The following is a 21,282-nucleotide window of genomic DNA, read 5'->3' as shown; positions in this document are numbered from 1 at the left end:
GGTTTAAGAAGTTGATAACTAATTCATCAATATTACAGGTTCATTAAACAACCCTTGACTATCTACATGCTATAGGGTCGCATGTATTGTCTGGGGTTTCTAGAGAGCACACTATTACTATATTTTGAAGATATCTTTATTTTTAAATTCATTTATTTTAGAGAAAAGGTTCTCATGCATCCAAGGCCAGCCTCAGGTTCTCTTTGTAAGAGCGGGTAGCGATGAACTTCTGATCCTCCTGCCTCTATTTCCAGGGCACTGGGTTTACAGGTATATGTTGCCAAGCCCAGTTTTGCAGGGCCAGGACTGGGCCCAGGGCTTCGCTCCCTCTGGGCAAGCACTCTCTACCAACTCAGTTCTGTGCCCAGCCTTGAAGCTGCATTTAAACAGGGGCTTTTTCTGCCTCTCGCTCCACTCCTGCCGGAGTGATTCTGTCTCCCTTGCTGCTTGTCATACTGGGGGAGCACCCCAGCATCCGGCAGAGCCATCAAGAAACGGAAAACATAGCAGAGCATAGATGCTCTCAAACACTGATGCTGCAATGTGCTATCTGCCCCCCTCTGTTTGCACTCTTGCCCCAACCAGACGATTGCAACCTTAAAGCCACCATATCTGAAATGATGAAGGAGTGTCTATGTGTTAATTTCATTGGCTAATAAAGAAACTGCCTCGGCCCTTTAATAGGATAGAAAATTAGGTAGGCAGAGTAGACAGAACAGAATGCTGGGAAGAAGGAATGGGGAGACGTTTCAGGCAGTCGCCATGGTCGCCGCCATGCCTCTCCTCTCCGAGATAGACGCAAGTTAAGATCTCTCCTGGTAAGCTACCACCTCGTGGTGCTACAAGGATTACTAAATATGGGTTAATTAACCAATAAGAGGCTGAAACTAATGGGCCAGACAGTATTTAAAAGAATACAGTTTCCGTGTGATTATTTTGGGTAAAGCTAGCCGGGTGGCTAGCTCCAACAACAATCTGAAAGTCAATGTGTGTTCTCCCCTATCCCTCACTGCCAGCCCTATGAGCCTGCTTCTGGAATTCTACACCAACACTTGAGTTTCGAGGTCACTCAAGTAGGAAAACTGAAAAATTTCAACCACTGCCTTTATTCACGCCGCTCCAACCAACCCATTTCCAAAGCACTAACTATAGTAGCTCTGAAACCCTTCACTATCTGCTGCTGCTGTCCTAGCATAGGCTGTCCTTGCCTCTAGATGGCCTACAGTGACCTCCTCCCAGACTGGTTGGCTTCTCTTCCAATCTGGTCCTCACATGCTCGCTGTGATAGTCATTCCTAAATGCATATCTGATCCCCATAGCACGGTTTAAAGCTTTCCAAGGGCTTCTGATTGCCTAAAATAAATAACAGTTCTCTAACCAGCCTCCAAGGCCCCTGGCAAGATGGCCCTGATCTCTGTACTTTGCCACGCTGGCTCTTTTCAGTCCTGCACACCCTGCACCCTCGAGGCTCCTAAATGGGCTTTGCTCTTCGTTCCATCTAGATGATCAAACAACACCACAAATGCCTTTATCTAGCAGGATATTCGACGCTTGATCTTGGCTCTAGCGGCATCTTGCTAAGAGCATTTTCTGATAGTTCAGCCTGTACTGCTTTTATAACACACACTTTTAACCTGTTCCTTTCCTTTCCAGAGCCATGCATTCTGCTTTGCAAAGATATATTACACAAATGAGATTGCTTGGTTAATTTCTTTGTTCATTGTTCTACTGTGGCATCCAACATGACTTTCTTAACAAACATGGTGGGACTTTCTTAACAAATATTGATTTTGTGAATGAATAAATAAATGAACGAGTTAAAATATTGTGTCCTTAATTCCTCTTTTGATATTTTGAGATTTATGACATCGCAGGCTCAGTAAAGACCACAGGCTGGAACTATCCAGGAAGATAAATTGGCGGAGGGTTGGGGTGTGCAATGCTGTCCTGCAAACATGGGCAGTCAGAGCCAGGGCACTGGCGATGTCATGACAGCCAGAGGCACCCAGGCTGAGACAGCCAGCCCTCTTCTGTCGGTGCTGGGCCTTCATGTGCCAGAAGTGACTTTGGAAGAATGGGAGAGGCAGTTGAGCATCACAGGATCAAAAGATTCTTTCTGACCTTCAACTGGGGATGCAAAGAAACCAAGTACTTCTTGAAGCATGAATTCTAATCTGTCAATAATAAAAACTCAGAATCAGTTATCAGGGGGTGAAAGCTGAAGCATCCGAGAAACAGAGCAGCCAGCCACGAGAGTTCTTGCCTCTACCAATGCTCAGACCAAAGAGGCATTCCTGTCCTCAGACTGCCTCCTCAGACTACACTGAGCTCCTGTCTCCTCCCGCCTTATATTCCCCTCTCCACCAAGCCATCTCACTCCTTCTCCCTTTCCTTAGTACTGGGATTAAAGGCATGGGATTCCAAGTGCTGGGATCACCTTTGTGTGAGCTCTGTTTCTCTTAGAAAGATTTAATATTGTATAGCCCAGGGTGGCCTTGAACTCACAGAGAGGTCTGCCTCTGTCTCCTAAGGATTAAAGGTGTGCACCACCACTGCCTGGCTCCTATGGCTAACTAGTGTGGCTGGCTCTTCATCTGATCTTCAGGGAAACTTCGTTTGTTATATCATTAATAAAATACCCCACACCTCGAGTGTTAGGTGTCAAGTCTGTATCAACTATTCTCAATGCTATGACTAAAACAGCTTAGGGGAGGAAAGGTTTATTTTGTCTCAGAGTCTCATCCATCTGGCAGGAGAAAGGTGGCAGATTTCACAGCAGGGAGAGCAGCACACAGAGTTGTTGACATTACAATGGCAGACAGAAGCTGAGCACACTAGAACAGAACCGGGGGTAGCTATTCCCTTCAAAGACCACCAAGTGACCCACTTCTATCATCCAGGCTTCACATCCAAAAGGTTCTAGAGCACCCAAGTGCACCCACGGAGGACTGAGCATTCAGAACACATGCATGTGGGAGACACTGCAGATTCAAGCCCAACATCAAGAGACAACAACTGTCTCTGCTCTAATGCCAGTCTCACCTCCAGTGAGGATTCGTGAGAGGAGGACACAACACATTGCAGAGCCCAGAAACAATCAACGGGCTCCTGAGGAAGAAGGGAGTAAGACAAAACAATAGTCTAACAGCTGGTCTACTGTGAGATCACCACCCTGCAGCATGGCGGGCCACTCACAGACTGCCTGTGACGGGCACACAGACAAACTATGTACAGGTGTACACACATGGATAGACCATGGTTAGCATGTACTGGTACACACAGACAGATCATCACTGTTATGAACAGGAGACACGGCTATATTATGGCTGGTACGTACTGGTGCACACACACACACACACACACACACACAGATGGTGGCTAGCATGCACTGGTACACATACACAGACCATGGCTTTGAACCTCCCCCCCACATGGATGGATTGTGAACATGCATTGGATGTATATATACATACTGAAAGGTCATGGCTAGACACATGGATACACTTAGACACACATCCTTCTGGCATGACTCCATCTGAGGCATAGGATTAGCTCTCCTGGACCACTATGGCTTGAGTAAGAGTTCTGGGCTGCTGAGGATAAAGAACTGGGTTAAAACACCTATAAAAGCAACTTGGAGATGAAAGGGTTATTTGCCTTATAGGTTACATTTAATCACTGAGGGCAAGAACCTAGATGTGGGAACTGGAGGGAAGGCCATGGAGGATCACTGCTTACGTCTGCTCCCAGGCCCACTGTCAACTATCTGATATACCCAGGGCCTCTACAGAGGATGGCACTGACTACCATGGGCTGGGCCTTTCTATATGAGTTAGCAATTAAGAATATTCCTCAATTGTGTTCGCAGCCGTTGTCTAACGCCAGCACCGTCTCTCGCTTGCCAAGCTCCAGCCGAAGGAGAAGCGGGGTAAGTAAGGAGGTCCCATACCATGGCTCGTACAAAGCAGACTGCCCGTAAATCTACTGGTGGTAAAGCACCCAGGAAACAACTGGCCACAAAAGTCGCTCGCAAGTGTGCGCCCTCTACTGGAGGGGTGAAGAAACCTCATCGTTACAGGCCTGGTACTGTGGCACTCTGAAATCAGACGCTATCAGAAATCCACTGAACTTCTCATCCGCAAACTCCCCTTCCAGTGTCTGGTGCGAGAAATTGCTCAGGACTTCAAAACAGATCTGCACTTCCGGAGTGCAGCTATTGGTGCTTTGCAGGAGGCAAGTGAGGCCTATCTGGTTGGCCTTTTTGAAGATACCAACCTGTGTGCTATCCATGCCAAACGTGTAAAAATTATGCCAAAAGATATACAGCTAGCACACCGCATACGTGGAGAACATGCTTAAGAGTCCACTATGAGGAGAAACATTTCATTCTCAAAAAAATTTTTTTCCTCTTCTTCCTATTAGCAGTAGTTCTGAATGTTAGATATTTTCCCATGGGGTCAAAAGGTCCCTAAAGTATATGGTTGCAAGTGGAAAAATCGGGGACAGAAATCAGGTATTGGCAGTTTTTCCATTTTCATTTGTGTGTGAATTTTTAATATAAATGCAAGATGTAAAGCATTAATGCAAGCAAACTGTTTCAGTGAACACATTTTAAGAGTTCAACTTTATAACAATTATAAATAAACCTGTTAAAATTTTCTGGACAATGCCAGCATTTGGATTTTTTTTTAAATAAGTAAATTTCTTATTGACGTCAACTAAATAGTGTTTGTAGCATTTTTATCATACAGTAGATTCCATCATTCACTATATTTTTCTAACTGAGTTGTCCTTCATGCAAGTACATATTTTTAATGTTGTCTGTCTTCTGTGCTGTTCCTGTAAGTTTGCTATTAAAGTACATTAAACTATAAAAAAAGAAAAAAGAAAATTCCTCACAGACATGCCTAAAGGCCAACCAGATGAAAGCAGTTCTTCAGGTGAGGTCTCTAGGAATAGCGGTATCAAGCCGACAGCTGATAACTCTGATAGCATCTTCTAGAGGGCTGCATAGTCCGGCCTTAGCTGCCAAGCACCATTGGGACATAGTAGACAAGTTTAGGGGTGGAGCCTAATGGAGGAGCTTCTAATCATTGAGAATATGCCCTTAAAGGAGACTGGGGGACTCTGACTCCGTCTCAGTTCCATTTACACCCTCTGCCATGTGGCTCAGGAGGAACTAGGCTGCCGCAACTCCAATGCCAATCCAAAAATCCAAATGCTACTCGCTACCCATCCCCTCCTGACCACATGCTTACAGAGTATGATATAGCAAAGCATGCCTGAGTGTGATAAATAAAAACTCAGAGAGAGAAACTGAGGTTGAACCTGAAGATCTGAATGCTAAGCAGCCAGCCACTGGCTTTTACCTCTACCTCAGCCCGAAAATGGTGACCCTGCCTCCAGGAATCTCAGAATGAGACTGAGACTGAGAGCTGTCTCCTCCCGTTTTATAATCCTCTCTAGGGCTGGGATTAAAGGTGTGCACCACTGGGATTAAAGGCGTGCACTGCCCAGTTTCTATGGCAACTATTGTGGCTACTGGGATTAAAAGTATGTGTCACTGTTGCCTGATCTGCAAGGCTGGCCACTATGGCTGTTTTACTTTTCCAATCCCCAGGCAAGCTTTATTTAGTAAAATACAAATGAAATGCCATTATACATGTTGTGTGGGTTTTGTAGTTTTTTTTAAAAAAAAATTCTGGGGCTAGTGAGAGGGGCTCAAAGGTAGAGGCATCTGCTACCTCGTCTAATGACCTGAGTTCAGTCCTGGGTCCCATCTGGGGAGGGAGAGAACCGACTCCTGCAAGTTGTCCTGTGACCTTCACACACACACTGTGGCAATTAATTACATGACCCCACTCCCAACAAATAAATTAATTAATCATTTTTAAAAAGAATTCTGGCGACTTTGCCAGGTAAACTCTTGGATAATCACTTTGCTTCTTTCTCTCTGGTAACAAACCTATGTGCAGCTTGTCACATGGTGTTTAGAAAAGCATACAGGAGAAAAGGGGAACTTGCCGAATCGCCATTCGGAGGTTATCATTGTTGCTGCTTTGGTGAGGTGTGGTCCTGGAGTGTGTGTTTGTGTCCTGAAATGTATCGTTGTCTTGAGCTCCTAATTTTAAACTTGGCCTTGAGATCACACCCGCTTTTCCAGGGAATAGGTAGTGGATGTCTGGATGTCTGTAGTCCGACATCTGTGACAGCTGGGCTGTGGGCCTCCTTCTAGATCAGTTGATTTGGTTTGCTTTCTAAGTGGCTTTCTCATGGAGCCATAGGTCTGTAACATGCCCCACGGTGCTGTTTGATAACTGTGTCTTGTTACATTTCATGGATGTCCCAACACGACCCTTGTGCCATTATCAGCGCATTGCCAGAGCCAATTAATTAGCGAGGAAGTGGGGTACCAGGAGAGTGAGTTCTTCAGGGAAGGCTGACCCTTTATCTCCCTGTTTCTGGCACTGCTTTGTCCTTGGGCCATGTTGTTCACAATACTAAAGCCTCACCAGGTGCTGGCACCCTGCTCTTGGACATCTCAGCCTCCAGAACTGAGTCTAGATACTGGGTCTTACATATTATGGAACCTGTTATGTTTTGATTAAGCCTTTGCAAATGGACAAAGTTTCATCAAAACTGTCCTTTACAAATGTCATGGACTAATATCCTGAGCCACTTAGCATCATGTGTTGTGGCCTCTTCTCTCCTGGATCCTTAACCAATTCAGTAATTGTGGATGTGTAGAATGCCCCTGAGCGCTTGTGCATACTAACCAAGCACTCTACCATTGAAGCTATGTTCCCAGACCCCTTTAAATTACTTTTATTTTTATTTTAAGGTAAGTATGATGGTTAATCTTGTCAACTTGATTGGATCCTGGATCAACTAAAAGTCTACTTCTAGGTGGGTCTGGGAAGGTATTTCCAGGAAGAATTCTGTGAGGGAGGAAGACCTTCCTTCCCTATAGGGCCCAGATAGAAAAGTTCCCAAAGGGGGCTAGAGAGATGGCTCAGAGGTTAAGAGCACTCACTGGCTGTTTTCCCAGCAACCACATGGTGGCTCACAACCATCTATAATGAGATATGGTGCCTTCTTCTGACCTATAGGGATATATGTGGGCATAATACTATATACATAATAAATAAATAAATCTTAAAAAAAATAGTTCCCAGAGAAGACTGTGATGTGACTGGTGACTGCATCTGTCCTGCTGCCAAGGGAAGGGAGTCACCTACCAACTGTCTACTGCCCCAGTAACAAGACTGAGATGCAGCTTGAGATGTGGATGCAGGAAAACACCTGGGGTTCATGGGGTTCATTGACCTCTAGGGAGCCAGGGAAAGTGTCTCATTTGGAATTCACCCGAATCTTCAGCATACCCAGAGGTTCCTTCCATCTGTAAAGCTCCATGGGATTTATAGCCCTTGGCTATTGCAGGAACCAGATCCAGAATCTAATCATCATATTGAACAACTGATTCACACTTAGGCCTGCAAGCAGCACCGCATCCCAGGGATGGTAATTAACATTTGCAGCCAGACACTACGTGGACTCCTATTGTGTGGCTCTGTCTAGATCATGGTGACGCATTACCGACAAAGGCATCTGCTTATTTACTCCATAAATTAGGTGCTGTTTATAATATCACAGCTGGAGCTAAAACACTTTTCCACAGCGCTGCTGTCGCCATGCAAAGCCATTATTCAGTGTGGACTTAATGAACTAGTCATCATTCACAGGCAGGAAAGGAATCGATGGGGCTGTATTACACAGAACTGCAGTGTGTTCCGTTCTTATTGCATGCTGGCTTTCCTACCAGGCTTGTGCTACCGGAAGGAGTCTGTTGCTCCTCACTGGTCTCTCAGGGAATTGTGCCAAAGCTTCCGGTGTCAAAGGCTTTAAGTCCCATAGGTAGGAACCCCCTGCCCCAGGTCCAGGATGATTTTGAGCAGTGCTTTGAAAACCAAGCTCCTCTCAGGTACACTCTAATCCTTATCCCTCAAAAACTTCCACCTGGAAATGGTGCAGGACTGTGGGTAACTTCGCTCGCCAATGCAAGCCAGGCCTAGAAAAGGCAGCTGCAGGGCCAGCACAGTGACTCAGGGTAGAGGTGCTTGATGAAAGGCTGACAACCTGAGACCCATCCTTGGCATCCACAAGGTAGAAGAAAAGGACTGGCTCCCCCACCCCAGTTATCCTCTGACCCTCGATGCAACTATGGGACATGTATGTGTGTGTGCACACACGTGTGGGGGGGCCACACACACACAAACAATGGCATTAAGACGAGAGAGATGCTGCAATGACTTCTTCTTGAGTACAGAGAGATGTTGGTGAACATGGATCAGGAGAAAGAATGCAAATGAACCTGACCCCCTGTGGACCCAGGCCCTGACAGGGACATGGTAACCTCTCTTTGGAGGTGAGCAACCTCCTCCATGGAGGACACAGTCTACTGCACAAGAGGTTTTATTGGGGCCATCTTCTCCCATAATCTTACCCCTCTGTCCACCTTGGACATGAGCCTTGCTGCCACCAGAAAGGGAGGCCCAGGCCTGGATCTGACTTCGTGGGCCAGCTGCGTGGGCAGGTGCATGGTGGCATGCAGGTAAAGCGCACACCAGGAACCTGAGTCTTGGGAACTGCCCACTGAGGCTTTTACCACTTCCTCTGCTTTTCAAGGACTAGACTCTGGCGCTTCAGCATTCAGACCACACAGTCTTTTCATTTTCAGTGCCTCTCAACTTCACTTGGTGATTCACATTGAGTTAGTGTGCAGGAATTTACTGACTCTCGCTGGAATGGCCAGCACCATACTGGAAGGTGGAGTCACAAGCGAGCCACGGAGACAGAGTGGAGCTGCATCTCTGCCTACAGTGTTTCAACATTCTCCAACCTGTTACGGGCATTGTCTCAAGGTAACTGGACCAGCAACTCAAATGTGAGGTGAGCCTCCCCAGACTCATGCATCTCTGAATAGTGACCAGCCTGCTTCCTCCCAGCCGAGACACATTCTCCTCTGGGAGGAAGGAATCTTCTCAGGCTACCACAGTTGAGCTTTTCTGAGGGTCAAAGGTGCAAATAGACTTCCACCCTCTGTTACCCATGTGGCTGGCAGGTGTAGGCAATGAAGAAGAGAGAGGAGAGAGCAGAGGACAGCAAAAAGAGCTTGGGTGAGGGCAGGGTCAGCAGCTTCTGTCCACGGTCCCCACCTTTCAACTCACTCAAGTGTTTTGCAGTCCTTCTTTAACAGATGAGAATATAAGCTAAGAAACAGGACAGAAGGGCTGGAGAGAGGCCTTAGTGTTGAAGAACACTGGTATCTTTGCTTATATTCTCTGAGGTTACAGGCGATGGGTGGGTTACTCACTGAAACAGCTGACCTGAGCTAATGGGAGCCCACAAACTCTGGTCTGACAGCAAGGGAACCAGCATAGGCCCAAACTAGGCCCTTGAATATGGGTGACAGTTGTATGATTGGGGCAGACTGTGGGGCCACTGGCAGTGAGACCAGGATTTATCCCTACTGCTAGTATTATCTTTTTGGAACCCATTCTCTTTGGAGGGATACCTTGCTCAGCCTAGATATAGTGGAGAGAACCTTGGCCCTGCCTCAAAGCAGTGTGCTAGACTTTGTTGACTCCCCATGGGGAAGTCTTACCCTCTCTGAGAAGTAGATAGGAGTTGGAATGGGGGGGAATTAGGGAAATGTCAAGAGGCGAGGGAGTAGGAACTGGGATTGGTATGTAAAATGAGAAAAGAGTTTTTAATTTCTTGGTTTGCTTTTAAAAAGAACACTAGTTTCTCTTACAGATGACCAGAGTTCGATACCCAGCACCAGCGTGGCAGCCCATTTTGTCTGTAATTTCAGCTCCAAGGAATCCAATGCCCTCGTCTAGCCTGCATGCATGTGGTGCACAGACATGCATGCAGACAAAATACCCACACACAGAAAAATTAAATGAAAAAATTATTTAAAAACTTAGAAAGTAGAGTTTTCATAGTGATATTAGGATCAGGAAGCCCTTTGTAATGGGACAGCTGGGCCACTGCATAGCAGTTAGCAGCATCCCTGTCCCCCAGCAGGTGGGACACTAAGGTGGTATGATTTCTTTCCAGAGCATTAAGAACAGGGAGCCCAGGTCCAGAGCATATGAGCCCTGGCCCCAGGCATCTGTAGGAGTCTTGTGCCCTACCCGGCCTCATCTCCCTTTTCCTCAAAGGATATACCACAGACATGCAGAGGCACAAAACCGCTACAGCTATTCCCTGATGTACAAACAGCAAGGAGGCCAGGAAAGCAGTGTTTGTTGTGGGCTTCAGGAAGGATGAGGACAGCCACCCAAGAGGTGGGACAGGATAAGGACGGTCCACAGACTAAGCCTTGTGGGGGAACTCTGCAGACAGGTTAGATAAGACACAGGAGAAGACATGGGCTCTGGAGCCCACAGGAGGATTTGAATCTGACACAAAAATCAGGCTCACAGGGCTGATCAGAGCTAGGCCCTGTGCACAGAAAGATGGAAAAGAACCTCCCTAAAAGGACTGGACAGTGGGGGGTGCCCTGACAGGAAGTGGGGACCTTTCCTGGCGGACACCTGGCCTGTAAAATCGCTGTCACAAGAGGTCAAGCCTGTTCACAAAGAGTGGTCCTCAGTACACAAAGCCAGTTGGAATCAGAGAACAGGGCCAGAGAGCTGCTGGCTCCCACAAGTCCCGACTTAGAAGTTGTGGTGACAGCCTCACTGCAGAGGCCACTGTTTTCACCCAGCCAGGGGGAAAACTGCGGTGGCTTTCACACCTCGACACCCAGGAAACCTGGTTATTCCTATTCTATACAGTGTGACTCTGGCCACATGCCTGCCCAGGATCTCTTTGTTGGAGGGTGTGCCCAGGCTCCAGCCTGGTCGCTCTGGGGCGCTGTTAGCAGGGTCACAGCAGTCTGTCCCGAGGGACAAGCTTGCAGACATAGGAAGAATTTGCTGGCTCTCCCCAGGGACTGTGAGATAGGACCTTTCTGCTTTCCAAGAGTCCAACAGACATATCTTTCATCAGTGATGGGAAAGGCTTGCCGAGTTGGCCCCATTTTCCCAGAACACCGAGCAGTGGCTGCACTCCTAAAATCAAGGTTCCTGTTGGATCTCAGAAAGATAAAAAACAAAAGAAGCCAACTCAGAAACTCAACAGAGGAAGCAGAGCTGAGCAAAACACAGCAGGCAGTCCAGCCTTGCTAATGCGTCTGTGTAACTCCACCCCACCCTCAACTCACCTCCCAGATGCAAGAGACTAAAATGATTCAGATTAATATAGGTGGGCCATGCGTATAACCCCAGGGCTCAGAAGGCTGAAGCAGGCAAGCCTGGGTCACTTAGAGACAATCTATCTTTAAAAAAAAAAAAAAAGATTTTTTAAAAAAAATCAATATGACAAAGTCTGGGTTAGGAAGTTCTCCGTTTTTTGCTTATTTGCTGGTTTGTTTTTTGGGGTTTTTTTTGTGTGTGTGCGTGTGCGTGCGTTTTAATTTATATCGCCATCATTTTCAAGAGCTAAGGAAAAGAAACTGGAAGTTACACGGCTTACCTTCTATGGGTGCAGGTGCCCAGCGGCTACAATTGGGTCTCCCTAGGATGCAGTGGAGGCAGGCTACCAGCAGAGGGGGCTTCAGGCCCAGCCAGGAAGTGAGGCCTCCAGCTGGAGAAAAGTTACAGGCTTGAGCCACGCCCAGTATCCTGGACCAAGGTGATCACAAGGCCCTTGGCCTGAGCCCCGCTCGCCTAACCCCAGGAGCCACCTGTAAACTGCTGATGGAATTTTCTGGCAATGCCCACAGAGAACAACCAGAAAAAGCAAGCGCAGGCGGACAGGTGGGCTGCCCTTTCCCTAACAGTACGCCAAAGTTAAGCCAAAGCCTGCCAAGGTTGACAGAGTGTGTAAGACCTCAGGAAGCCCCCACGGTCTTTTCTACCAGGCTGTCCCTTTGGCAATTCAGAAGGAAATCACGTATTGAATAGGTAGGGGTAACAGCCTTAGCCTGGCCTCTTTGTGCCAGTCTGTGCTGGGATTCGGGGCAGGAGCTGTTTGTTACCCTGAAAGGGGCAAGTGAGGGCAAGGCTGAGATTTTCAGCAGGGTTCAGACTCCGAGTCTCAACCCTGGTCAGGACCCCTTTGGGGGTTGCGTATCAGATATTTACATTACGATTCATAACTGTAGCTAAATTATAACAAAAGTAATTTTATGGCTGGGGGTCACCACAACATGAGAGTTGCAGCATTAGGAAGGTTGAGAACCACTGGCTCAGAGTCTTCCAGAAGCTGAGAGCTGAGCCCGGGATGCTGCGACTGCTGGAGGCAATTGCCCCTGACTGCAGCAGGAGCATGGAGCCTGTGTTATCTGGCGGCGGGGGTGGGAGTGGAGGGGGTGGGGGGGTGAGGGGGGTCGGAGTGGAGGGGGCACTGCGGTTTCTCCTGCCCTGAGATCTAGTGACAAAGCTCCCAAGACCATAAAGACAGGAGTATGCTCTGACAGCTGCCAGGTAGGAGGGAACCTGCCCATCCGTCCACCACACAGACAAGCATCCTGCTTACTGCTTAGCTCATCCTGCTTAGCTCAGTGCAGTGAGGCCCTGCGCCTGCAGGCAATCCCACAGCCGTATTCTTCCATCAGTGAGGCCTGCCTTCTAAGGGACAAACGGGTGACTGGCGTGGACAAAGTAATGCAATGCGCCTGGCACATTCTTCCCAGGACAAGCTGGGTTCTTGGCCCTCTTCCAGACACAGGCCACGCCCAGGCCCTGACTGCTTTTGCTAGCGACCACCCTAGCTATGACCCTAGCTATGACTCTGCCGGCCCTACAGTCATTTTTGAGCACAAAATGGTGTCTGTGCTCTCATCCCATCTTCTGCCACCACAGCACAAGGTGAGGCTTACCAAGACTGTATCTTTTCTGACTAGAACAATATTATGTAAAAATATAATCATGTATTTACCAGTCATGAAATGGTCTCTGGCCTATGAACAATGAAAGCTGGGCTGGGAAACAGGCCGGATCTGGAATCCAGCATTTCCCCCCTTTTTATTAAATCAGAGCAGCTCTTGGGGGGCGGGGCAGCTCTATTCAGAGGCTTCCTTCAGCCTCGTACTACACCTGTCACAGGGAATGCAAGCCTGGTGTCTACTCTAAGGCATATGGGCATTGGGGTGCCTGGCATTTGGCCTGTGTGCATCCCTTCTGCTATCTCAGACTCCATAGAGATGGAGCCTACTCTTTACCTTCCCCTGGGTCTAATGCCGCCTGGGGCCTGCAGTTCTCCATAGCATTTATAAACTGCCTAGACTGCCTTCTCCCTGCTTGCCTCTTGCCTGCCTTGTGGGCTGCCCAAGGCCTCTCTAGGCTGAAGGCCAGGTCTGAGTGAAAATCTCCGCTGCTCTCACTCTTCCTTCTAGGCTCTGTCTTGCAGTCCCAGCTCCCTTGTCAGGGATTCTGCTGAGCCTCAAAGAGAAGTACAATATGGCAACAAGCTCCTCAAGCCCCTTCTTAGCACATCAACACCATAGGCTCCTGTCTGGAAGGAAGTGGCCTGTATAAGATCTTAGACTGGAACAGCCTGCTCTTCCCAGAAAGGAAGACCATCTGCTTCGGCACAAAGGTGTCTTGTTTAGAGCACATGGTGGCAACTGCCTGTGGTTGTTTCCTGGGACCCTCAGGCATAGCGTTTGGAATGAGGCCAAGGTCTCCCTACTGTGGACCTGAGCAAGCATCGGAGCATCCACACCTCCCCTGAGTTTCTTCCTCTGGCTGACAGTCCTCCTCGGTTGCCCCGGCCCAGTTCACTATGCTCATCTTAGCTCCACCCCCACACCTGTTTGCACAGTCCTCTGAGGGCGACAGCAGCCCCTCCCAGCTCCTGTGCGACAGGAGAGGGCCATGGCCTCTGCTTGTCTTCTCTCCAGTCCTGGCAGCCCCCACCCTCACCCTCTAGGACAACAGAAGGAATGTGACTAATACCCGAGTGGCGATCACATCGCACTGGCAGATCTACTGAAAATAAGTCCCAAGCTTCATAGAAGGAGAGTTGGAGGGGTGAAGAAAGAGGCAGAAAATCTGGGTGTAGTGGCCTAAGCCAGCAATACCAGTGTTCAGGAGACTGAGGCAGGAGGATCACAAGTTTGAGGCCAGCCTGGGATATATAGCGAGGCTCTGCAGGAAGCAGCAGAAAAATAGGCAACCTAGTAAAACCAGGGCAAGTCATGCAGGGTTGGGCCCTCTGAGCTCAGAACATGTGGAACTCATTAGAAAATACTGGGAACACTCACCAACTGGGCTGTACACGCACGCAAACACCTTCTGGTGATTGACAGTGAGGAGTTTCCTCTGGAGGAGCAGAAGAGCCCATGCCAGCAGTAGGAGCTACTACATTGTGTAATCTGTGTGTCCCAGCCTGAGTTAGGAGCTTTTCTCTGTGTTGACCCTTAATCCACTGTGACCCCATGAGCTATGAGTGTTGTAGCTATTTTGCAACTGGAGAAATGAATTAATTGGTTAGAGTGAAAATTTGACTTACAACTTAAAAAAATATTTTTATTACAGTTACACGTACACATATGTACATATGTACGCACTTACTATAGCACATCTGGACACATATGCATGCATGTACGCACTTACTTTAGCACATCTGGGCACACATGTACGTATGTACGCACTTACTATAGCACATCTGGACACACATGCACGTGTGTACGCACTTACTATAGCACATCTGGACACATATGTACGTATGTACGCACTTACTATAGCAATCTGGAGTTCAGAGGACAACGTGTGGGTTCCACAATGTGGGTTCCAGGGAGCAAACTGAGGTCATCGGGGTTGGCAGCAAGCACCTTCACTCACTGGTCCTTAATTGCAGAAGTTTCCCATAGTCCTTTAGTCTCCCCAGCAGCGAGCTTCTAGGTGTGGCCCCATTCTCCCAAGTGGGGGGACAAGAGTCAAACTACCACTGGTTAAAGCTTGGTTGCTCTGCCCAGCCTCAGGGGCCACTGCCACGTGAGGTCCACCCCAGCTTGTACTCACAAACCCTGGCCCTTCTGCTTTGGCCTGGCTGGGCTCAGCTGCAGAGGAAGCTTCCCTCTCCAGGGAGATGGTAAACTCATCCCTCGGGCCAAGGCTCCTGTGTTTATTTCATCCATTCAGAGCGGAATGCTGAGGGTTAGTGCTAGTCAGAGTTTGTTTTCCAGAGGCTGGAGGCCAAGGCACTGTGTTGGACTGGAACACAGAGGCCCTGGCGTATCTGCCAGGGACAAACAGCACACACACTATTTTGTATTTGCTTTTCTAGTTCCTAAATTCACGCGTGAGCTCTGGGAAGCTGCTAACCAAACTGGCCTTTCTGTCCACACCAATCCTCCTTTTCTTAACAGACAGAGAGGAGAGGTGAAGGAAAAAAAAGAAGAAAGAGTGGTTTGGGCTCAGGAAATCCCAGCTTGTGGAAGCAATGGGTTAAGCTGAGGTCGCTATATAGATTCCCAGCTGTGGCAGGGTGTGCGCTGCATTCCAGCTGCTGCTCGCACGCTATGAGCTGCAGTGGCAATCATCTTGAGCAGTTTAATTTTTGTTCCCACTTCCCCTTGGGCCTCTGCTACAGTTTCAACTCCTCACCTTGGCTTGGATGGGCTGGTATCAAGTTACTTTCCCAAAAAGCAAGGAGAATGCTTCCTGTAAAGAAGGTGTGGGGGCGATGGCTGGGGTTTGACAGAGAACAACTTTCCACTTCTGCTAGCCCCAGGCTCTCACTCAACGGATTCCAGCTGTGCTACCTATGGCCTAAGATTGTCCCCTGCCCTTTAAGGGAGAAGGCCCCTCTCTGCACACCCAGGCATTTGAGAAACATGCACAGATAACAGGTGGGTTGGGGCCAGCTGTGAAAATCTGATTTCAGGCCAGGGGGCCCAGGCAAGCCCTGAGAGCCTATGGGGCAGTCAGCACATCACAGAAGGCAGACATTGCCAGAGCAAGTGTCTCCTCCTCAGAAGAGAACCCAGGAGCAGACGGCGCTTAGCCCTGTCTCTGGTTTGAGGCTTCAAGAAGACTGTGGAAAACTTGTCAGCCCCCTGGGCCAGAACTAGGGTCAAGACTCTTTGAATCTAAGAAGTGAGTCAGAGTAACCATTGTTCTTCCAGGTCTTGCTCCTTCTTAAATTAAGAAGTTAGGGCTAGGATATAGCTCAGGTAAATATGAGGGCCTATGTTCAATTCCTAGCAGCCACATTGAAGTAAACTGAGGGTGGTATGGTGTGTTTGGGAGGTGGAGTCAGGAAGATCTCGGGGCCTCACGGTCAGCCAGCCTGGCCAAGTCAGTGAGTTCCAGGCCAGCAAGAGCTATTATCTCAAGAAACCGAAGTGGATGGTGCCCTTCTGATGAACAATACATAAAGCTGTGGACTCAAACACACACGCAGTTGGAGGAGATGCTCTGTAGCATCCTTGTCTAGTTAGGCCCTTGTAAGACTTCAAATCTGGCTGTGACCAGACATCAGCAGATGGCATTGACACAGGGACTTCCCTAGGACATTCTTGATTCTCTCTCTTCCCCCAAATGAAGGTGTTGGATGTCAAGGGAGACATGGTCATGAACACTGCTTGCTTTAACCCCATGAACAAGTGTGTGTGTGTGTGTGTGTGTATGCATGCATGTGTGTGCTTGTGTGTGCGTGTGTGTGTGTTCAGAATGGGTGGACTTGTATGTGGATGGTTTCTATCCAAGTCTTCCAAACGGTCCAGCTTAACCTCAACAAAGCACATTTCTCCCTCATTTGTCTGCAGATGTTGGAGCCCTGTGGATGATTACTGTTCCAAATAATTTCTCCAAGGCCGCAATCACTCATGGGCCATGAAGTTTCATGGAAGGAGTTCTACCAGACTATAGAGGCCCGAGCCTCTGAACCACTGATGGAGGGTTGTAAGCCGGAGGCATCCCACTTGCTGCTGGCCTCTCCCAAGTTAACATCATGTCAAGTCTACCCTTTGCTCAGGCTCTGGTCTGGCAGAGTAGTAGTTGAGAGCTTCTATCAAGGATGGCAGCTCCTTGGCCTTCTAGAGAACCCCCAGTCCTTTGCCAGACCACCACACATCTGCTGGCTTGCATATATGTGAAAATTTTATTTTTATTCTTAAATTATATTTCAGGGGGGCCTGGAGGGATAGCTCAGTGGCTAAGAGTCCTGGCTGCTTTTTCAGAGGACCCAGGTTTGATTCCCAGCACCCACAGGACTGCTCATAGGGACTGCAATTCCAGTCCCAGGGGTATGATGCCCTCTTCTGGTTTCTGTAGAAACTGCATGTATGTACTGTGCAGATACACGTGTAGGCAAAACACCCATAAAATAATAAGACAGCTTAAAAGTCACATTTATTTTGTGTTGCGGAGAGGTGGGGCGTGCACATGACATGGTTTGTGTGTGAAGGTCAGAGGAGAACTTGGGAAACTCAGATCTCTTCTTCCTCCCTGGAAGTCCCATGGATTGAACCCAGAATGTCTGACTTGGCAAAGCAATTGCCTCGACACACTGAGCCATTGCTCCATCCACTGAGAGTTTTAAGGGCCAGAGAACATTCCTAGGTACAGCCTTGTACCAAACACTGTTGAAAGCATTCATTCATACACTTATGGAACACACTTATCAGATTGCTTGCCCATGGAATAGAGTGCACCGCCAACAAGTAACTTCAGGAGACAGGGGACACTAAATGTCTATCAGACTTAGGCCTAGCAGGGAGAGAGCCAACTGGACAGCTACTGAGGCCATCAGAAGTATTCATGAAGAACAGGCAAGGGACTGGGTGGGGCCTACCATAAAAGGTAGCATTCAAGGATTCTGGGATGGGGAGGACTGAGGAGTGTAGGGAGTGGTGGAAGCCCTGAGTAGTTCTGAGTGAACGTGTGTTAAGGACATAGGTACAGCCATGTCAAGGACTCAGAGAACAAAGTGTGAGTATTGACAGTGTGTGCAGAAAATGTCCAGTGTGGATTGTCCCCTTGGGCATTTAGCCTGTTGTTCTCCTACAGAGACTTCTACTAAGATTAGGAAGCCTGTCTCCTTGGTCCAACTGTATGTCATACACTCCGACTCCCTGTTTGTCTGTATGCAGCAACCCGGCCTTCTTGTGCAGATGTTCAATAACTCCACCTCTCTGTTCAACTCTATGTAATACATACAGTGAGCTTCAAGGATGCCGAGGTTTCCCCATTAGAGACTGCAGCGCCCCAATCACAATTTTTCTCTGTGTTATCTGTGTTGTCTTTTCTTCATTTCCTCACCGCCAGAGTCAGGGCTAAGCCCATGGAGCCGTGCAGAACACAGCAGAAAGCTTACAGGGAATCACTGATTTGGTTTCTCAAGGCATGGATGGAAACCCCAGGCCTCAACTCTTGAGAAAGTAGCCACGGCCACAGCTGGGAAGGGGTCAGAGGCTGTAGTCAGGTCCTACTGGTGGGACATCAGCAGGCTGGGATTGTCCCCACAGGGTCACTAAGCTCCCCAGTCACCCGTGTCTGCCCATTGTGAAGGCCTGGCTTCCAGAGCTTCGCACAGACTCTGTGAGTGACCTCTCATCTTCCCGTAGACTTCCTCCTCTGAGCAGAGGTAGCTTGGAATCTGATCCTACCTGGTACAGGAAGTGGGTATACCATTAACACTACAAACACTTACAAAGGCCTTTGAAAGGGAGGCTATAGCAACTGGTCCCCATCATGGAGAAAGACATAGGGACCTCATGCCACTCCCTAACTTTTATGAGTAACTTGCATCTCTGGAGCCGGGTGCGGAGCAGGCCATATTGCGTATCTTTTGTGGGCTTGATTTAGTACTGCATGCCTTTTGGTGAAGAAAATGATACTGGGGATGCCTTCCTCCAACTGCCAAATACCTCAGGGTGTAAAATGAGATGCACATAGGAAATCGGAAAAAATGACGCATCTCCATTTGACTAAACACCGGGTGCCAGATTGTAGGTTTCCCAGGCCAGGGAATAAATTCTCAGGACTGCTTCTTTCTGTGTAGATTTTTATGAGGAAGGGATTGCTGACGAATCAACCTCTAGGTCACTCAATCTTAAAAAAAAAAAACTAGAATTTATTTAGTCAGAAAACAATTTACCTCATCTGGCTATGAGTCCCCCTGACCGCTCTCTGGAGGCTGTGGTGTGATTCATTGTGTACTTGCCACTCACCTCAAACTGCAGAGATGTACAGGTCTGAGGTGGCTGGGAACAGAATGACAGATGGGGGCAAGACATTGTCTTCAAAGAGTGCAGTGGTTTGACTTCCTCAACTCAAATTCCTATGTAGAAATTCTAATTCCGAAGGTGATTGAATTAGCAGGCGAGACATTTGGAGATGGTTCTGAAGGTTTAGACTTAACACAATCCCTATTAGTCCCCAGGATGATGGAGCTTTGGGGAGGTGGGACCTAAACAAGGTTTTTAGGTCATTGGTGTGTGTGGGTGCTTCCAAAAGGGGGTGTTCAGTCCTTTCTGTTTTCCTCTCCTTGGCCACAGGTGAGCAGTTTCACCTCACCATGTGCTCCAGCCATGGTGTGTTCCTCATGGTCCACACCACAGACTGCGGACTCCAAACTCCTAGGCAGAGTCACTATTTTCTATTTCTAAGTTGATTCCTGCAGATGTTCATTTTAGTGACAGGCTAGCACAGGTGACATCTTTCCCAAAATGTGATGCCCTTGACGGAAGACCCCAGAGTGGGAACCAGGTGAGAAGATAGCAGCCATCTCCACAACTCGGGGAATGGGCCTTCACTGTACACTAAATCTGCCAGGACCTTTTTCAGGATTTCCCAGGCTCCATAACTGTGGGAAATAAATTGATCTTGCATATAAGCAAAACTGGCAGGGGCTGGCAGGGGGCCAGGATGTTGAACGAGTGACACAGAGAAGACACAGTGCTGGGGAGAGGATTGATGTGATGTCAGAGACATTGTAAGGCACAGAGAGGGCCACTCGAGCTGCCTGGGCCTGGCAGTGGCTCCGCTGCTGAAGTGCGTACGTAAGCACACTGACTTGAGTTTAGTTTCTGGAGTCCACAGTAAAAAAGAAAGTCAGCTGTAATTGTGTGGGCCTGGAATGCCAGCGCTGGGAAGGCAGAGGAGGAGGATTCCTGGAACTCTCTGGTCAGTGACCCTGGCCTAGCTCAGCAACAGAATAAGATTGTCTGCTGCTTACGGAGCCATGCTGATGACTGTTGACTCTTGTTGACTCTAAGGTCTTCCTGTCGTATATACAGCTGACATGGAAGTCACCCTGTGGTTCAGCTACCTGCTGCCTTCTAAGGGCTATGTAACCTCATTAACAAGAGACAACAGCAGGCAGAGGACTCTGTGGAGCCGGAGATCCCTATGCCTGGGAGTTTGGGGCCGTGATAGCCCTGTTGTCACAGGGTCTTCTTATACTATCCAGAAGCCAAAAACAGCCAGAGAGCTGAGGAGAAGACTTCTACATGCCCCAGGCTCTGTAGGCATCAGGAAAGATATTTACATTTGAACTGCAGAAGGGCGGTGGGGTGGCTTCTGTAGTTGCTATGAATAATGGACCCAGAGCCAGGAACACTGGCGGTTTTTTACCCAACCAAACCAACACCTGTAGAACCACCTGGTTTCCCAGGGCACCTCTCCTGTGCAAATCAAGCTCCTGCCAGCTCTGCCAGACACTCACTGACATGGAGCACCGTGCACAGGCGAGCATGTGAGATGGCAGAATGGGGTCCCAGCTGGAAATGCCTTCAAAGTGAGACCATGGCTTTGGGCTCTAGGTGACCCTCACATTAAGACATTTCAAGTGTTTCAATTTTTTCCAGTGACTTTTTCTTCTTTGTAATTAGAGATGAGGAGAATTCATTCCCAGGGTGACACAGCTTTTTCTGTGCCATCTGTAGATCTCATTGAGCTGCCAGCCAACACAAACCCAGCCTGGGTTATTTCTTTTGGCTGACTACCCAGGAGTGGTTTCCTGCTGGATCAAGGCGTCTTTGGGATCCATGAGCACCTGAACACACCCTAGGAAAGAAAGAGTTCTGGAAACGTGGTTTGCAGCTCACTCAAACCGTTCTCGGGTTCAGCAATCCTCAGCAAAGGGTTTTTCCAGGAATCCAAAAAGACTACAGGAGATTTTACTTTGTTTTCTAATGGTTACTAAGGAAACATAAACCAACCTGAGTGAAAGCAGACTCTTATGTGCACACACTCACACAATGCACACACACATACACAC

The 21,282-nt window shown here is 48.3% G+C and overlaps 1 pseudogene; it reads left to right on the top strand.

Moving 5' to 3' along the window:
• Window positions 1–3,950: 3,950 nt before the first annotated feature.
• Window positions 3,951–4,359, top strand: LOC119816498 (annotated as a pseudogene).
• Window positions 4,360–21,282: the final 16,923 nt, after the last annotated feature.

This window comes from Arvicola amphibius, chromosome 6 (assembly GCF_903992535.2).
Source record: "Arvicola amphibius chromosome 6, mArvAmp1.2, whole genome shotgun sequence".
Taxonomy (NCBI): Eukaryota; Metazoa; Chordata; class Mammalia; order Rodentia; family Cricetidae; genus Arvicola; species Arvicola amphibius.
The sequence above is the reverse complement of the archived record's forward strand: the minus strand, read 5'-3'. Positions and strand labels throughout refer to the sequence as shown.